The sequence below is a fragment of the Saccopteryx leptura genome, chromosome 2, assembly GCF_036850995.1.
Source record: "Saccopteryx leptura isolate mSacLep1 chromosome 2, mSacLep1_pri_phased_curated, whole genome shotgun sequence".
Lineage (NCBI taxonomy): Eukaryota > Metazoa > Chordata > Mammalia > Chiroptera > Emballonuridae > Saccopteryx > Saccopteryx leptura.
In genome coordinates this window covers 335,155,862-335,173,270 of record NC_089504.1, presented here as the reverse complement: position 1 = coordinate 335,173,270, position 17,409 = coordinate 335,155,862, and the positions used below count along the sequence as shown (strand labels likewise).

Genomic DNA, 17,409 nt, shown 5'->3' with positions numbered 1-17,409 from the left:
TTTCTCTAGCTAAAAAGTCTTGTTAACTTTGTTATTTTTTCAAAGAACCAACTTTTGGTTTTACTAATTTTTCTTTTTTAATTAAGTGAGAGGCAAGGAGGCAGAGAGACAGGGCCTTGATTTTTCTTTATTGTTTTTATATTTCACATCTTGTTTATTTCTGCTTTACTAGTATATTTTTATACGTTTGTTTTAACAGCCATTTGTAATTCTTGTGAATTCCTTATTAATGGAATTTGCTTACTTTTTGTTGTTTTTATTGGTTTGTAGGAATTCTTCATGTATTATGGCATATGTTAACAAAGCTAAGACCTCTAGAATAATGTTGATTAATAGAAGGTATTTATAATCTTTCTTGGTTGGCCCTGGCCAGTTGGCTCAGCAGTAAAGTATCAGCCCGTTATGTAGAAGTCCTGGGTTTGATTCCCAGTCAGGCACACAGGAGAAGTGACCATCTGCTTCTCTACACCTCCCCCTCCTCTCTCTCTCTCTCTCTCTCTCTTTCTCTCTCTTTCTTTCTCTCCCTCCCCCAAGCCCCAACCATGACTTGAACGGTTTGAGCAAGTTGGCCCTGGGCGCTGAGGATGGCTCCATGGTCTCACCTCAGGCGCTTAAATTAGGTCAGTTACCAAGCAACTTAGCAGTGGTCCCATATGGGCAGAGCATCAACTCCAGACGGGGCTTGCTGGGTGGATCCTCGGGGTGCATGTGGGAGTCTGTCTCTCACCCTCCCTGCCTCTCTTTAAAAAATAAAAATCTTTCTTGACTGTAATAGCAGTGTATTTCACCATTAAATAGAATAGTAAGGTTTATAAAATTTCATCTTTCGAGCAGGAGTCAATAAAAATGTTATATATTTCATAAAAAATCACTTAGGTAGTAGTGTGTTTATATAATAGAATACTACTTAGCAATAATAATACAATAACCCTATGAGTAGTATCATTTTACAGATAAGGAAACTGAGACAGAAAAGTTAATTGACTTATGCCATAGCATACATCTAATAAGCAAGGGAGCTAGAATTCTGTTTTGGCTTCAGAGGTGATGCACTTAACTGTAGTGTAAAATCAACCCTTGTTCCTCAGAGGTCCAGCCTAGTACATTTCCCTTGAGGCAAATACTACTACACATTTGTGGAATAACATTCCAGAGACTGTCTGTGCATGTACAGATATGTACACACACACATATTTATATCCCCATATATTTTTCCTGCCTTTTTTTTTATAATTAAAAATTTTTTACCTATTGATTTGAGAGAATAGAACCTGTGACTTTTGCACTCTGGGATGATGCTGTATTAAGCCACTTGGCCAGGGCTGTCTTTTTTTTTTTTTTTTTTAAACTAAACATGTCTGTTACACTGTTTTCAGCCTTTGTTTCATTTATTTTAAGTGTGTCTCTTAAATGAATGGATTTGGCTTTTTTTTTTTTACCCAAAATGAAGATTTTAATCAGCATAATTTATTCATTCCAATTTATTTTTATCAAGATTTTTTTTTAGATTTTATTTATTCATTTTTATTGGAGAGAGAGAGAGAGAGAGAGAAGAGGGGAGGAGCAGGAAGCATCAACTCCCATATGTGCCTTGACCAGGCAAGCCCAGGGTTTCGAACTGGCGACCTCAGGATTCCAGGTTGACGCTTTATCCACTGCACCACCACAGGTCAGGCTTTATCAAGATTTTTAAGGCTTACATTTGTCATATTGTTTTGTTTTTAATTATGATTTTCCAGCCCTGGCCGGCTACCTCAGTGGTAGAGTGTCGGCCCAGCGTGTGGAAATCCTGGGTTCAATTCCCAGCCACAGAAGTGCCCTCTGCTTCCCCACCCTTGCCCTCTCCTCTCTCTATCTCTCTCTTCCCCTCCCACAGCCAAGGCTCCATTGGAGCAAAGTTGGCCCGGGCACTGAGGTCAGCTCCGTAGCCTCCACCTAAGGTGCTAGAATGGCTCTGGCTGCAATGGAACAACACCCTGGATGGGCAGAGCATTTCCTCCTAGTGGGCATGCTGGGTGGATCCTGGTTGGGTGCATGCAGGAGTCTGTCTCTCTGCCTCCCCACTTCTCACTTAAGAAAAAAAAAATGCTTTTCTATTGTCTTTTTCTATGTTTTTTTGGTTTCCTGTTTACTCATTCTGATAGTTTTTTATCCTTTTTCTGTTCTACTAATGGTTATCCTTCTGGAACAAAGTCCTTTAGGTTTATTAATGCAGTTTGTTTTTTCCACTATGCTTTGTTTTCATTTTCTCATTTTTCTGTTTTATGGATTTACATGAAATGATCCATTAAAATGAATTAAATAATCTAGTATTTTAAAGCACTACATTTGTGCTATTAAATGTGAAATTTATTTCCATAAATTTATCAACGATAAATTATTCTCTGTTTTATGGATTTACATGAAATGATCCATTAAAATGAATTAAATAATTAGTATTTTAAAGCACTATATTTGTGCTATTAAATGTGAAATTTATTTCAGTTGTGTTATTAAATCAACACCTGAATCAGTTATGCTAAAATTTCACATTACATAATCTAATTTGTCATTTTCAAATTTTATTATAGACAAACACCTCCATTATGCCAAAAAGAAAGAAATAAAACCTAGCCTGACCTTTGGTGGTACAGTGGATAAAGCAGTTCGAAACCCTGGTCTTGCCCAGTCAAGGCACATACGAAAAGCAATTGCTACAAGTTGATGCTTCTCCTATTCCCCTTTCTCTCTCGCTCTTCCCCCTACCCCCACCATTCCCTCTCACTCCTTCTCCTCTCTCTAAAAAATCAATAATAATAATAACAATAAAAAGAAAGCCCATGAGCAAGGTATATGAATAGCACATTTCTTCTTGGTATGGTAAGGATTTGAGATTTAGTTCCAAACGTGATCATTTTTCTCTAGGAGTTTTTATTGTAATGAAGATAAAGTGTTGCCAGTTTACACTGGTTTTCTACTCCTTGGTCATGTTGTATAAACAGCAAAATTTATTCTTTGTTATTTTTCATCTCTTCACCTGCAAAAATCCTGTAAAATGGATTATTTTATGCAAATATTAGATAAACACCAAGGTACAGTTTGGTCTTTTGTACTGAAGATGCTAACATTCCTGTTTCTAATCTTAATTACATAGATTTCATTTAGTGCTTATTACATGTAAGATATTGTGAAATGTACATAAAAGTTTCATATCATTAGTGTAATTGGAGCAAGAACACATACATAAAATGGTAACTAGTAAAGTTGTATAATTAGGGCCTTTCTTGAAAAGAATATTACCTGTATCTCTGTAAAATAAAAAAACTGAAAAGTAATCCATGCATTAGGGGAACAAAAATTTGAAAGTTAGAAACAATTCGTGGAGGAGAAATCCCAAACACTCCCTCTTTCTAATGTATCCTATAAATTATTTTTATACGTATAGATACATAGTTTCTTATTTTTATATAAATGGTTATGTATTTATACATCTGTGTCTTGTTTTGTAATAAAAACTAATCTTCATATATTTATCAATGCCCCAAATTCAACTATTCACAATACTGCCCCACATATGCTCTCTTGCCCACCAACCCTATGAAGTCCTTGACAATATTATCCTTCCTTTTCATCTTTCTCCTTCATTTCAGTTTCAAGTACCAGATAGAAGGTGGTTTAGAGAGTTGATTTCGTATTGCCCACCATTAATTGACCATGAGATTTGGGGTGGAGCATGTGATCTTTTAGGACCAAATCTCTTAATTTTTTCCAGCCCTAAATTTTTATAATATATAATGTTTGTAAGTAGGTTCAATATTAGGCAGCAAACCAATTCTGTGTAGATTAAGACTGATGTGAGTTCCTGTAATGTCAATTTTTTTTTCTTTTTTGTATTTTTCTGAAGCTGGAAACAGGGAGGCAATCAGACAGACTCCCGCATGCGCCCGACCGGGGCCCACCCCGGCACGCCCACCAGGGGGCGATGCTCTGCCCATCCGGGGCTCCGTTGCGACCAGAACCACTCTAGCGCCTGAGGCAGAGGCCACGGGGCCATCTTTTGCTCCAATGCAATCTCAGCTGCGGGAGGGGAAGAGAGAGACAGAGAGGAAGGAGAGGGGCAGGGGTGGAGAAGCAGATGGGCGCTTCTCCTGTGTGCCCTGGCCGGGAATCGAACTGGGACTTCTGCACGCCAGGCCAACGCTCTACCGCTGAGCCAACTGGCCAGGGCTCAAATTTATTTTACTGATATTTCTCAGTTTTATTTATCATTCTAGTTATTGGTAGAATGATGTGTGCACGCGCATGTGTGTCCAGGGAGAAATAGTAAATAGTATAATCTCTCTCTGATGATTCTATGTAAAGCTATTAGGGAAAAGGGTGTCATGGTATTGAAGTGGTTGCTTAAGACCAACAATGCCCTATCTGTGAAAATGAGAAGGTTCTTATTAAAAGATAGACTACCATGAAATCATTGCCTTTCACCCAAGTAGCATTTCTCAAGTAATATTGAATGCAGGGTGGGGCAAAAGTAGGTTTACAGTTGTGAGTACATGATACACAGTTTATTCTTGTATTATTTTTTTCCGTATGAACTACTATGAATCTAATTTTGTCCCACCCTGTATATTGTGATTATCAGTACCCTTTCCCCATCTTCTTTTCGCTTTGACTGATGTTATTGTCAATTATTTGACGTTATGCAAATGTGGGACAGTTACTTAATTCTAAAAATTCTCTTTTGGTGAGATTTTAAAATAAATTACATTGGGTTATTTATTCTAGTTTCATCAGCTTTCTTACATGTATATGTTTTAATTTGAGCAAAAGGGTACCACCCACAAAAATTGTGTATGCCCTTATGTTCAACCCTAAATAGCCAAGTAAGTGATCAACTTCTCTAGTCTACTTTTGTGGAACCAGAAACAAATTAGATGTCATTTGCTATTTATAGGATAGTTAATTTTTTTTTCTGTTCTCTTTTAGTAGAAAGGATATGGTAAATTACTATATTTTCCCCTAAGAACAGATTGGATATTTTTAAATGTAACCTAATAGCCTGTTTTGTTTGTCTTGCTTTGTTTTTAAAGAAGATTGTATTTGCCCTTGCAGGACATTTGGTCCTGTCCAAAATGTCTGTGGAAACTTTTCCATCCAAGCCGAAAGGTTAATATTTGGTCCTGTGTAAATAAATGTCTATGGAGACATTTGGTTCACGTCAACCCATCTACCTCACCCTAGGTGCCATTACCAGCTAGGGTAGGCTACCAAGGCAAGAAGGGTTTTTATTGGCAATATAGCCACACCATAATTATTGAACCAATAAAACATGGTAGTATTTTTATGTATTAATCCTGTAAACCAAAAGTATAAATAAATGTTATGAACTATTTGAACCCAGGGTTGTTTTCTAAGTCTGGGTGTTTTAGACAGGGCCAAGTTTTGAGTACTTTGGGCTTAGACTAATGAAAAATGTAGTTTTATAGTACCTCTAAGAACTTGTTACAATTAGAACCACTGGTGGCGCGGTGGTGGCACAGTGGATAAAGCATCGGCCCAGAACGTTGAGTTTGTGGGTTCAAAACCCTGAGATCTCTGGCTCTGAGTGAGGGCTCGTCAGCACTGTGTTGCAGGGGAATCGTTCACATGATTCCAAAACTTGCCAGCTTGAGCCCCAAAATTGCTGGCATAAAAAGCCCAAGGTCGCTGGCTTGAGCAAGGGGCCACTGGCACGGCCCTGGTGAAAGAACATATGAAAAGCTTGATGTACAGCTAGAATGAAAGCAACTACTAGTTGATGCTTCTCTATCCATAACAGAAGGAATCAATGCACAATTAAAATGAAAGCTACCAAAAGTTGATGATTTGCACCCTCTCTCCCTCAAAAAAAAAAAAAAAAAAGGAAAGAAAAACTTGTTACAAGTGTTGATACTTTTTAGCCTGACTTGTAGTTTATCAAATTGTTAGTCCTGCACTTTGGGTATTGATGTACCTAATATTCATGTTCGGAGGACTGAGAAATCTTCTCTGTGCTGTTTGTTTTCCTATAGTTTTTCATGACAGCATTTAAAATTGGCCAAGACTCTAATTTGTCAGTTTTATATTGAGGACTCTGTTGTAGTAATATTCTTTTTTTTTTTTTTTTTAGTAATATTCTGATGGGGGTGCAGGTCAACAAAGATAGTGTAAATTTTTTGTAATAAAGTACTTGACTTTTGGGAATTTGAGAATGTATGGAAAATAAACAATTATGCAATGAATACTGTTAACTCTAGCATAACAGTGTAATGATAATTCAGGGATTTCTAACTTTATTGGAGTTTTTATATTTTTATACATATAATTTTTCATCTTTTATGTCTTCTAACAGTCTGGAGAATATGCAAAATATTGTTGGGTCTTTTCATCTTTTTTTCCTTATAGATATTGAACATGATTATTGTTGAAAATTTGGAACACGCCGAACATATAGACTTGTGAGTGTTGTTCCATAGTATTAGCCTTAACTGCCTAAAAATAATTGCGCTTAGCAAAAACTATATTTGTATAAATTTTTTTCTTTCTTTATAAAATTATAAATACAGAAAATTCACAAAACAAACATATAGTTTAATGAATTATTATGAATAAAATTTCCTTGTAATGACTACATAAGACATGGAACTTCAGCCCAACCAGTGGTCGCACAGTAGATAGAGCATTGACCTGGGATGCTGAGGTCCCAGGTTTGAAAGCCTGAGGGCACTGTCTTGAATGTGGGCTCATCCAGCTTGAGTGCAGGGTCGCTGGCTTGAGCAAGGGGTCACTGGCTTGGTTTGAGCTCTCCTGTCAAGGCACGGATGAGAAGCAACCAATGAGCAACTAAACTGCTGCAACTATGAGATGCTTCTCGGCTCTCTCCCTTCCTGTCTCTGTCTTTTATAGTAGATTATGCTTTTATTATATTTAAGAACTGTTTGACTAACCTACAGTTATAAATTTTTCACCTGTGTTTTCTTGTAAATGTTTTATGGTGAACTTTACATTGAAATAAATTAAACATTTTGAGTTAATTTTTCTCTAAGATGTGAAAAAAGAAATAGAACTTCACTAGCCACTCCAGAAATTCTTCTACATGTCTCACCCCAATTACCTTCTTTTTCCCTGAAGTATCCACTATCATATCATTTACAGTAATAAATTCTAGGAATTTATTTATAGTTTTATTATCCAAGTATGCATCACTGTATTCTGCTGTTGCATTTTTAAGAATTATTTATATATTTTGAATACAGATCCTTTTTCAGATATATGATTTGAAAATAATTTTTAGCCCTGGCTACTTCATGCAGCGGTGGAGCCTCACTCAGTGTGTAGAAGTCTTGGGTTCGATTTCCAGTCAGGGCACACAACAGAAGCGACCATCTGCTTCTCTACCCTCTCCTCTCTCTCTATCTCCTCCCCTCAAGCCATGGCTTGAATGGTTCAAGCAATTTGGCCCCAGGCACCGAGGATGACTCCATAGCCTTGCCTCAGGCACAGTTGCTGAGAATGGAGCAGCAGCCCCAGATGGGCAGAGCGTTGCCCTGTAGGGGGCATCCCAGTTGTATCCCGGTCTGTGTATGCAGGAGTCTGTCTCTGCCTCCCTGCCTCCCACCTCTCAATTAAAAATAATAATAATTTTTTCCAGTCTTTGGCTTGACTTCATTATTTTCTTTTTCTTTTTTTTTTTTTCTGTTTTTTTTTTCCCAAAGCCAGAAACGGAGAGGCAGTCAGACAGACTCCCGCATGCACCCGACCGGGATCCACCTGGCACGCCCACCAGGGGGCGATGCTCTGCCCATCCAGGGCGTTGCTCTGTTGCGACCAGAACCACTCTAGCGCCTGAGGCAGAGGCCACAGAGCCATCCTCAGCACCCGGGCCAACTTTGCTCCAATGGAGCCTCGGCTGCAGGAGGGGAAGAGAGAGACAGAGAGGAAGGAGAGGGGGAGGGGTGGAGAAGCAGATGGGCGCTTCTCCTGTGTGCCCTGTCCGGGAATCGAACCCAGGACCCCTGCACGCCAGGCTGACACTACCACTGAGCCAACCGGCCAGGGCTATAAAAGTCTTTTGCAAGAGTAAAAGTTTTTAATTTTAATGAAGTCCAAATTATTAATTTGCCTTTTATAGTAGATTATGCTTTTAGTATATTTAAGAACTGTTTGACTAACCTACAGTTATAAATTTTTCACCTGTGTTTTTTGTAAATGTTTTATGGTGAACTTTACATTGAGATAAATTAAACATTTTGAGTTAATTTTTCTCTAAGGTGTGAGCTATGAGTCAAAAGTTTTCATATGGATGTCCAATTATTGTAGCACTATTTTTCAGAAAAGATTATCTTTTCTGTGTTGTGCCTTTGTCAGTATCAATTGACTGCATATCTGTGTGGGTCTATTTATGGACTTCTGTTTTGTTTCCTAGGAATGTGTGTCTATCCTTTCATCATTACAACACCATCTTGATTATTATAGCTTTATATTGTCTTGAAATATGGCAGAATCCACAGCTTTATTCTGCTTTATAAAAATTGTTTTGACCATTCATGTACATTTTAGAATTAATTGGTTAATATCTACAAGAAATTATGTTGGATTTTGATTGAGATTGTGTTGAATCTATGAATCACTGAATTTTTGCATCAATTTGGGGAGGACGGACCTCATAACATTGAATTATTCAGTCCCTCAACGCAATACATCTTCCCATTTCGTTGACTGATTTCTTTCATCAGTGTTTATTGTTCTTACTATATAAAGCTACTCAAATATTTTTAGACTTATATCTAAATATTTCATTTTCTTCCCTTGCTGTTTTGAACATTCCTTGGGGATGTGTGTGTGTGTGTGTGTGTATTTCTCTGAAGTTGGAAATGGGGAGGCAGTCAGACAGACTCCCACATGAGCCTGACCCGGGATCCACTTGGCACACCCACCAGGGGGTGATGCTCTGCCCATCTGGGGCGTTGCTCTGTTGCAACCAGAGCCATTCTAGCACCTGAGGCAGAGGCCACAGAGCCATCCTCAGTGCCCGGGCCAACTTTGCTCCAATGGAGCCTTGGCTGCGGGAGGGGAAGAGAGAAACAGAGAGGAAGGAGAGGGGGAGGGGTGGAGAAGCAGATGGACGCTTCTCCTGTGTGCCCTGGCCGGGAATCGAACCCGGGACTCCCGCACACCAGGCCGATGCTCTACCACTGAGCCAACCGGCCAGGGCCTCCTTGGGAATTTTTCATATATACAATATGTTAGCAACTAGAGACAGTTTTATTTTTTCCTTTTTGTTACATCTTCCCTTCTTTCCTATTTCATGAACTAGAATTTCTAAGTAGAATGTTGAATAGGAATGATTAGAGTGGAGATATTTAGGGGAGAGCTTTCAGTTTTTAATCATTTAGTATAATGTTAGCTGTAGGTTTTTGTAGATATCCTTAACTAGGTTAATGGTGTTTCTTTTTTTTCCTTAGTTTTTTGAGAGTTTATATCATGAATGGATGTTGAATTAGTCAAATCCTTTTTCTACTTTTATTCATATGATTATGTGTTTTTTTCTTCTTTAGTCTGTTTAGAATAAAGAATTATGTTGATTTGGGAGTGTTGAATGGGCCTTGCATTTCTGGGATAAATCCTACTTGACCGATGTAGTATCATTTTTTTTTCTTTCTTTCTTTTTTTTTTTTGTTTCTTTGGGTTTTTGTTGTGTTTTTTTTACAGAGACAGCGTCAGAGAGAGGGATAGACAGGGACAGATAGACAGGAACGGAGAGATGAGAGGCATCAATCATTAGTTTTTCGTTGTGCATTGCGACACCTTAGTTGTTCATTGTTAGCTTTCTCATATGTACCTTGACCGCGGGCCTTCAGCAGACTGAGTAACCCCTTGCTCGAGCCAGCGACCTTGGGTCCAAGGTGGTGAGTTTTTTGCACAAACCAGATGAGCCCGCACTCAAGCTGGCGATATCGGGGTCTCGAACCTGGGTCCTCAGCATCCCAATTGAACACTCTATCCACTGCACCACCACCTGGTCAGGCTAGTACCATTTTTATATATTGCTAGATTTTACTTGCTAATATTTTAGTGAGGATTATTGCTATTATGTTCATGAAGGATATAGGACAGATATGTTTATTTTTTTGTAAGTGTTCTTGTCTGGTTTTGATAGGGTAAAAATGGCCTCATACATGAATTGGAAGTATTTTCTCTCTTAGAAGCTTGAAGAGGTTATGGAAAATTGGTGTTATTTGTTACTTGAATGTTAGAGTTTGATAGTAAAACTGTCTAATTTAACTGGATTGGAGTTTCCCATGCAGAAATATTTTAAGCTCTGAATTTAACTTCTTTAGTATATATATGACTATTCAGATTATTTATTTTTGGGTGAGTTTTGGTAGTTTATATCTGTCAAGTACAGGTCACTTTATACTGTCAAATTTATTAGCTTAGAGCTGTTCATTCATTGTATTTCCTCATCCTTTTAATGCTTCAGGGTCTATAGTAATATCCACCTTTGATATCTGTTTTTGGTAATTTGTGTCTGTTCTTGCTTTCCTTGGTTAGTTTTGACATGTGTCTTTCAGTCAAAAAAGACTGCCCCCCACAAACACAACTCCATACACCTTTGGTTTTATTGACTTTTCTGTACCAGCTTTTTGTTTTTTAATTTTATTGATTTCTACTGTTCTTTAATATTTTCTTTCTTGTATTTATTTTTGGTTTATTTAAAGCTTTTCTCTTTCTAGATTAAGATGGGAGCTTAGATTATTGAGTTGAGATCTGTTTTTTCTAATATAGCATTAAGTGCCTTAAATTTCTTTTCTTTTTTAAGTGAGAGGAGGGGGATAGTGAGACAGACTCCCACAAGCGACCCCGCTGGGATTCACCCAGCAACCCGCATCTTGGGCCGATTCTCAACTCAACAGAGCTATTTTTAGCCCCTGAGACTGATGCTTGGACCAAGGAGCTACCCTCAGTGCCCTGGGCTGATACTCAAACCAGCTGAGCCATTGGCTGCAGGAGGCGAAGAGAGAGAGAAGGGGGAGAGAAGTAGATGGTTTCTTCTCCTGTATGCTCTGAACAGGAATCGAACCTGGGACAGCCATACACTGGGTTGATGCTCTATCCACTGAACCAGCAGGCCAGGGCCTAGTGCTTTTCAATTTTTGTGTGAGCATTGCATTAGCTGTATTCTACAAATTTTATATTGTATTTTTATTTTTATTCAATTCATATTATTTTCTGATTTCCCTTGAAACGTCTTTATTGACTCATGGGTTACTTAGAAGTATGTTACTTAATTTCCAAATTATATGTCTTTTTAAAAAAAATTATTTTTCTGTTACTGATTTTAAATTTGATTACACTCTGGACAGATAACATTTATGTGAACTGAAGTTTTTAACACTTAAGATTTGTTTTATGGCCCAGAATATGAATTGTCTTGGTATGCTCATATGTCATTTAAAAAGAATATATATTCTGGCCCTGGCTGGTTGCCTCAGTGGTAGAGCATTGGCCCTGCGTGTGGAAGTCCCAGGTTCGATTCCTGGCCAGGGCACATAAGAGAAGCGCTCATCTACTTCTCCACCCTTCCCCCTCTCCTTTCCCTCTATCTCTCTCTTCCCCTCCCGCAGCCAAGGCTTCATGGGAGCAAAGTTGGCCCGGGCGCTGAGGATGGCTCCATGGCCACTGCCTCAGGCACTAGAATGGCCCCAGTTGCAGCAGAGCAACGGCCCAGATGGGCAGAACATCACCCCTTGATGGGCATGCCAGCTGGATTCCTGTCGGGTGCATGCGGGAGTATGTCTGTCTGCCGCCCCCCCTTTTCACTTCGGGGAAAAAAAAAAAAAAGAATATATATTCTTTTTTTGTCGGGTGTGGTATTCTAAAAATGTCATTAGGTCAAGTTGGTTGATAGTGTTGTTCCTTTGTGTTACTGTATGTATTTTCAGACTGCTTTTTAAATAAAGTTTCTGAGAGAGAAGTGTCAGAGTCTCCCTGTATAATTCTAGACTTATTTTTCTTCTCAGTTGTATCAATTTTTGCTTCATGTAATTTGAAGGTCTTTGGTCAGGTGAATACAGATTTCAGATTTGATGAATGAAATCATGTTATTATATAACATCCTTCTTTATCCCTTGTGATTTTCCTAGCTGCAAAATCTGTTTTAATATAGATATCTATTTTCATTTAGTCACTCCAGCTTTCTTTTGTGTAATGTTTTGCATGTCATTTACAGTGTATCTGCTGGTAACATATTCTCTTAGCTTTTCCTCATCTAAAAATTAATTAATATCTCACTCTCTGTCTCTGTCTCTGTCTTTTATGGCCTTTATTCCTGAAGACTTTTGCTAGATAAGAGATTCTGTTCTGGATTGGCAGGTCTTTCCTTTGATCACCTTAAAGACATCATGGCACTTGCTGTGGATTCTATTGTTTTTCATGAGAAACGTGTGGTCATTCAAGTTTTAGCTTATCTTTATTTTTAGGCATTTTTTTAACCTTTTTTTATTTACTAATTTTAGAGGAAGGGAGACAGACAGACAGAAACATCAGTCTGACTGGGGATTGAACTGGCAACCTCTGCATCGGGACAATGCTCTAACCAACCGATCTATCCAGCCAGAGCTATTGTTAAGCACTTTTACTATGATATGTGAGGCCTAGGTTTTTGTTCTGTCTAGTTTTTGCATTTGCCCTGTTTGGGCTTTGCTGACCTAGAATCTCTGCATTTATATATTTTTGTCAGATTCTTTTTTCCTTTTTTCAAATTCTACCAATACTAAAAATTTTTCTACCAATTTATTTTATCTCTTCTTATACAATACCAGTGTGCCAAGACTTAGACAATTTAAAACTGTCCCACAAGTCACTAAAGTGTATTTATTGTTTTAAATCTTTTTTCTCTTTGTTCTTCAGTTTGGATAATTTCTGTTGCTCTATTTTGTTTTTAAGTGGGAAGAGAGGAGATAGACAGGCTCCCGCATGCACCTCCACCGGAATTCACCCAGCAACCCCCTTCTGGGGCCAATGCTCGAATCAACTGAGCTATCCTCAGCGCTCCAGGCTGATGCTTCTACCCTCAGTGCCCTGAGCCAACACTTCGAGGCACTGGCTGCGAGATGGGGAGAGAGAGAGGGAGGGGAAAAGAAGCAGATGACTGTTTCTCATGTGTGCCCTAATTGGGGATTGAACCTGGGACATCCACATGCCGAGCTGACACTTTATTCACTGAGCCCACTGGCCAGAGCCCCTGTTGCTCTATCTTCAAGTTTACTGTTTTCCTCTATCATCTCTGTAATGTATATAGTACATGCAATGATTTTTTAAAATTTCTGATACTGTATTTTTCAGTTCTAAAATGCCCACGTGTTTTTTTTTTTGTTTGTTTGTTTTTTGTATTTTTCTGAAGTTGGAAACGGGGAGGCAGTCAGACAGACTCCTGCATGCGCCCGACTGGGATCCATCTGGCATGCCCACCAGGGGGCAATGCTCTGCCCATCTGGAGCGTCGCTCTGTTGCTACCAGAGCCATTCTAGCGCCTGAGGCAGAGGCCATAGAGCCATCCTCAGCGCCCGGGCCAACTCTGCTCCAATGGAGCCTTGGCTGCTTGAGGGGAAGAGAGAGACAGAGAAGAATGAGAGGGGGAGGGGTGGAGAAGCAGATGGGTGCTTCTCCTGTGTGCCCTGGCCGGGACTCGAACCCGGGACTCCTGCACGCCAGGCTGACGCTCTACCACTGAGCCAACCGGCCAGGGCCCCATGTGTTTTTTTTAAAGTAATTTCTAACTCTAAGAACCTATGTCTTTCCAATTGTTTCAAGATTGTTAATCATTATTTCATTTGTTATAGTTATAATAGCTGCTTTAACATCTTTATGCAATAATTTCAACACGAGTCATCTCAAAATAGGCATCTATTGGTCCTCTTTTTCCTTGACACTCTTACGAGTTTTTATTTTGTGTGTGTTTATTTGTTTTTACATGTATAGTAATTTTAGATTTTATCCTAGATATTTTGAATATTATGTTTTATTTCTGAGTCCTGTTAAAATATCCTCAAGAGAATGTTAATTTGTGGTTGGTTTTGTTTGTTTAGTATTTTTAAGCAGATATTAACTGGTTTAGATGGCAAGTTCTGTTTTACTTTCTGTGGCTGGGGTTCTAATATTGATTCTATATACTTAAAACTTCCTTCTCTGTTTGCTCTTTGGATTTTCCTGGCACTGTGCCTCTTAGTGCTGGTCTTGAGCTTGGGCAGTAACATAGATTAGTTCTCTTTAGGTTAGCCTTTGCTACACTTATTTGAGTCTGTTTTACACAACCACAAATCAGTATTTGTATTGGTTTACACACAGAATTGGGGCATCTATTTTCTAGCTCTTTCCTCTCCATGATTTTCCCCATACTCCAGTTTCTAGTGGCTGTTTCCTACTTCCTCTGACCAGGAAAACAAGTTTCTTTCAGAGAGTTTTACACCTTATGATTTTACATTTCACCATAACTAGGGCTGTCCTTAGGTAAAGTGAAGAAGAGAGAGGAAGGGAAAAACAAAAAATCCTTTCTCATACTTTTTGGATGACAAGGGCCCTGTTTCCCAGTGTTGGTGATCAAAAAGGTTTTCACACAGAATTTTTCTGTTGTTGGGGCTAGGGAGAAAAAAATACTGGGGAAGAGGCATTTTCCCCCACAATCTCCAGATCACAGGGTCCTCTTTTCCTGGTCCTTTGGACAGAAAAGGGGGATATCTATAAGAGTTTTCTTGTAAGCACCCTCAACATATTCTTTTGCTCAGCCCAGTCTTAGGTCAGAGCTGGGGCATAAAGGAGAGTGGACTCAGAAAACTCATGGTCATTTTTCCAAGCTTTTGCTTCTTTTCCCAATTATTTACCATATATTATTTGTCTGTGGAATATTGGTATTTATCCTTTGGCCTTTAATTTGTTGGTGGATTAGATACTTTCTAAGTGATTTGAATAATACCTGTATATTTAAGGAATTTTAACCCTTAATTGTGTTGGCTCTGGATATTCAGTTTTTGTGGTTGACTTCAATTTTTGACATAATTTTTAAAATGCTAATAGCCTTTGAACATTCTTTCTAGTCGGAATATGTATTTTTCTAGCTTAAAAATATTTTCTCAAATTTAAAGTAAAATTTCTTTGTGTGTGTGTGTGTGTGTGTGTGTGTGTGTGTGTGACAGAGACAGAGAGAGGGACAGATAGGGACAGACAGACAGGAAGGAAGAGAGATGAGAGGCATCAATTCTTCGTTGCAGCTCCTTAGTTGTTCATTGATTGCTTTCTCATATGTGCCTTGAACAGGGGAGGGGCTACAACAGACAGAGTCGCCCCTTGCTCAAACTGGCTACCTAGGCCTCAAGCTGGTGAGCTTTGCTCAAACCAGATGAGCCTGCACTCAAGCTGGCAACCTCGGAGTTTCAAACCTGAGTCCTCCGCCCCCAAGTCTGACGCTCTATCCACTGCATCACCACCTGGTCAGGCTAAAGTAAAATTTCATAGAATTATAGCCTGATCAGGCGGTGGAGCAGTAGATAGAGCATCGGACTGGGATGCAGAGGACCCAGGTTCGAGACGCCAAGGTCGCCAGCTTGAGCGCGGGCTCATCTGGTTTGAGCAAAAGCTCACCAGCTTGGATCCAAGGTCGCTGGCTCGAGCAAGGGGTTACTTGGTCTGCTGAAGGCCCGCAGTCAAGGCACATATGAGAAAGCCATCAATGAACAACTAAGGTGTCACAATGCGCAACGAAAATCTGATGATTGATGCTTCTCATCTCTCCGTTCCTGTCTGTCCCTGTCTATCCCTCTCTCTGACTCTCTGTCTCTGTAAAAAAAAAAAAAAAAAAAAATTTCATAGAATTATAAAAGTTGCTATAAAAATTTAGATAATACAGATGTCTAGACTAACAAGTAATGTTTTTCATAGCCTTTGTCAGAGAAAAATGTTAATATTTCAATATATTTCCATACCTTGTTTATAAATTTGAAATATATTTATAGGGCTTAGATTAAAGCCATTTATTTAAAATTTTTAAGTTATTTAGTTGAGGTATGATTTACATACAATATAGTTGCTTTTTTGACAAGTGTAGACATTTGTGTTCACTACCCTAATCAGGTTATAGAATTTTATCACTCCGAAAAGTTTCTGTGGGTTCTTTTGTAGTCAGTTTCCCTATTCTTTCTCCTACTGGCCCTGGGCCACTATGATCTATCACTTTAGACTAGTTTTGCCTGTTTGATAATTTATCAGAGGAATCATATAATATGTACTCTTTTATTTCTGGCATCTTTTGCTGAGCATAATGCTTTGATATCACTCAGTGTTGTTGCATGTATCACTAGTGATTCCTTTTTATTGCTGGGAATAGTATTTCATCGTGTGAATATACCACAATTTTATTTCACATTTATTTGTTGATAGACATTTGTATTATTTGCAGTTTTGGGCTATTATGAATAAAGCTGATGTGTACAAGTCTTCTTTTTTGTGCCTGTGCTTTCATCATTTATTTTGAGTAAATTAAATATTTAAGGTATTGTTCCATCATATAGTAAATATTCATTTTATGTAATAAGATTCTGTTAAACTACTTTTCAAAATGGTTGTACCATTTTACACTCCCATCAGCAATATAATGAGTTCCAGTTCCTCATGTGCATTTATCAAATTATAAAAAAAAAATTTTATATGTATTTTGTATAAGTAACTTTGGTATGGATTCCTTGAAGTGGAATTTTTGTGAAATGGTAAGTGCATATTGAATTTGCTAAATTTTGCTGGATTTTTCTCCATAGGATTTGTATTGTTTTTACATTACTACTACTAATGCATATTTCTCTTCCACCCCACCACCATCAGTATGTGGTGAATTTTTGACATTTTGATAGGTACAAAATGAAATCTTAATATAATTTAACTTGTATGTCTCTTACTTTGAGTGATGTCGAACATCGTTTTATATATATATTTAATGGATATCAGCTTGTTGTCTTTTTCTTTTGTTTTTTGAAACTCTTTACATATTAGGGTATTAACTCTTTGTAGATGTGTCACATTTTTTCTAAGTTCATTTGTCCTTTTGTTTGGAGTATCTTTTTCTATGACTCCTCTTCCCAAATTTCCTTCTTTTATCATTAAATATATCATTCTTTTTCCTTAGTGTTTGGGATTTGGATTATAATTAGGGAATTCGTCTCCCTGATCAGGGAGGAACTTGCTCGTATTTCCTTCTAGTACTTGTATAGTTTAATTTTTTATTTTATTTTATTTTTTTACACAGAGGCAGAGATAGACAGGGACAGACAGACAGGAATGGAGAGAGATGAGAAGCATCAATCATCAGTTTCTCGTTGCGCGTTGCAACTTCTTAGTTGTTCATTGATTGCTTTCTCACATGTGCCT

At 38.3% G+C, this 17,409-nt stretch overlaps 1 protein-coding gene across 2 annotated transcripts in view; it reads left to right on the top strand.

The window, feature by feature from the left end:
- Nucleotides 1-17,409, top strand: part of TAOK1 (TAO kinase 1) — a 172,988-nt gene that overhangs the window by 33,092 nt on the left and 122,487 nt on the right. The window contains exon 1 of one of the 2 annotated variants that reach the window (XM_066363618.1): nt 6,427-6,452. The exons of the other annotated variant lie outside the window; for it this stretch is intronic. The gene's annotated coding sequence lies outside the window, so the exon portion shown is untranslated. Of the gene's footprint in view, nt 1-6,426; nt 6,453-17,409 lie in introns of those variants that run through there. 2 annotated transcript variants of the gene reach the window in all.